Source organism: Montipora foliosa, chromosome 6, assembly GCF_036669935.1.
Source record: "Montipora foliosa isolate CH-2021 chromosome 6, ASM3666993v2, whole genome shotgun sequence".
Classification (NCBI taxonomy): Eukaryota; Metazoa; Cnidaria; class Anthozoa; order Scleractinia; family Acroporidae; genus Montipora; species Montipora foliosa.
In genome coordinates, this window is record NC_090874.1 from 34,572,233 (window position 1) to 34,574,968 (window position 2,736).

A 2,736-nucleotide genomic window follows, 5' to 3' on the forward strand; every position below is an offset into this window, starting at 1 on the left:
TAAGTGACAGTAAAAGAGCATTAACCGCCAAAATTGCTCCTTCACCCAACATTTTGCCTGATTACGTAACTAGCGACCACATAATAGCCCCGAGAAAGGTCACCCGGGACCCTGGGGTGGTAAGAGTTACCCCACCTCCACGTTAACAGACCCTGAACTGCAAAGAAAATCTCCCAAAATTGGTCAAATTCACAAAAGCTCACTGCACGTTTAACCTCGTGAGGGGAAAATGACGCGATAATCTTCTTGTATCAAGAGGCATCATGCGTCTAGAAGCACTACGTGAGTGAGTAATTGCACTTATAATCCATCTTGGGCTCGTTTTAAACTGGAAAACTAATCAGACGCAAAGCAATTACCAGTTTGCTTAAGCTCGCCCCAGATGGAGGATTCACCCCTTTGGTAAAAATGGCCTTTCACATTCCCGATATACGACCTTAAAAATGATCAAGTTTCTCAATGCAATTTTTCTTTCTTATATCATTATTTGACATTTATCGCTCGAAATTTTACGTTGTCAGCAACAGTAGCAGTTACTCCGTGGAATGTAATCGATTATCCGACACAGGCAATCAATTATCGATCGCGGAAAATTGGTATTATCCCAATATAATTTTGAACGGTTTTTTAAGCCATATGCTAGTTTAGTGGAATCAACCGGCTTAGCAGTTGCCAAAAATCTATCTACATCTACCCTTCCTCCATTGAGCTGTGTAATTTACTCATTGTTGAATAAAGGACAAAAGTCCCCATTGTTTTCATTTAGGACATAGGACCAACCTCGGAATACATGGCCACCATTGTGTTCTTAAAGCGGGTGGGTAAAGAAAAAGTACGAGAATTCAAGGGAATTGAAACTGCTGGCGCAGTGGTGGGACCACTCACGTACCACCAATGTGGCACGGGATCGATTCCCGGATTCGACGCCATATGTGGGTTGAGTTTGTTGGTTCTCTACTTTGCTCCGAGAGGTTTTTCTCCGGGTACTCCGGTTTTCCCCTCTCCTCAAAATTCAACATTTGATTTGATTTGTTCTGATTTCAGTTGATTTGTAGTCTTCCCAATTAGTAGCGTACTCTTGCTCGGCTGAATAATCTTAGAGACTTAAAGAAAGTGATTATTATTATTATTATTATTATTATTCGAATGCACATTGGGAGAGACTTCAGAGTACATCATGGGAAGAAAAATGCAGCTTAACTACTAAATACAACGAGATTATGTTGCACGCTCGCAAAAACTACATTTTTTTGCGTCATATCATGCGATGTATTTGCTTCGTAACTACTTATAAATGACGTGTGGTTATCAAGACATGTTGCGCCGAATTCGTACCCTCGTCCTACGGGTTTTATTTTTGCTTCTCCTTGAACAAAATGTAGCCGCAAAGAGACGACAACGGACGAAAAATTCTTCAAAGGTTCGTTGTCGCCGCTAAGCGGCTACATTTCGGCATCCGAGGAGAAGAAGGAGGAAAAATCTGTGGGGTCAGGGGTTCGGATTCCCGAGACTGGACACATACAATTATAACATAAGTAAAGCGTGCGTTCTGCTTGGTCAATACTTTTTCCTTAAACTGCAATAATGATCGACTAGTGCACAATTTGTTCGCAGTATTATGAAACTTGCAAAAAGTCTTAGAAATGTCATGTTTCAATCCGTTAGGTGGTATTTTGAACGAGTCACTTGCAAAGCGATTGGCAACCCTAAAGGCTGGTTTTCAATAGCGGTGGAGTCTGAGTCGGAGTCGTAATCAAACATGAGCGAAGAGCGATGCGATCTGGTGAAAATCAAACTGTCGGAGTCGGAAGCAGAAGCGGAAGAATAAACCAATCACAATGCCCGATTTCAAGCATTGTAATTGGTTGGTTCTTTCGGTTATGCTTCCGACTCCGACAATCTAGTTTTCACTAATTGTTTTCACTGGATCATAAGCGACAGAGTCACTATAAGCGGAGTCGGAAGAAAATGGGAACGTTCTGATTCTTCCGATTCCGATTCCGTGGAGCTTATGACTCCGCTCACTACTCCGATCTTTGATCTTCACTCGGTCATAAGCGCTCTTACGATTCCGACTACGACTCCCACTCAGTCGCTGGTGAAAACCAGCCCTAATAGTAAGCGAAGACAAAGGATGTTACAAACTGTCACAAGATTTTTTGGTTATGTTATAAAACAAATAGTAAACGGTTCAGCGTGTACTATCGAGTTATAGATGCGCGTGGAAGGTTTGTTAAGAAAAAAGCTCAAGCAGCTAGAGCCCCTAGTGTGTAGCTTTGTGCGATTCATGCGCTTCTTTCGATCTCCCGTGAGGAGCTGTAACTCGATGATGCAAGCTCAACTGTTTACTATTTGTAAATTTAAACGCATTGCAGATAATGAAATAGCAATTTTTTGTGCACCAATAAATCCCTGTTGAGGGTTTACGTAAACAGAAATTTAAGTACATTGTAAAGAATGCAAAAACGTATACAATGGACGACAAAAAGCTAAGCAAAAGCCTGTGGAAAGAAATGAAATCAGAGAATTCGACACGTTAAGACACAATGCAAACATATAAAACGTTGGAACACTAGTGAAGTCGCACTTATTAAAGTGAAACACAAAGCAGCACACCTCAATTCGGGATGACTTTCATCCGTAGCTTTTAAAACCTTTTAAAACCTTTTTAAAACCTTTGCACAGGCACGCTTGACTGCTGAAAAGCCTCGTTCAAATTTATGCCACCAAAAGACT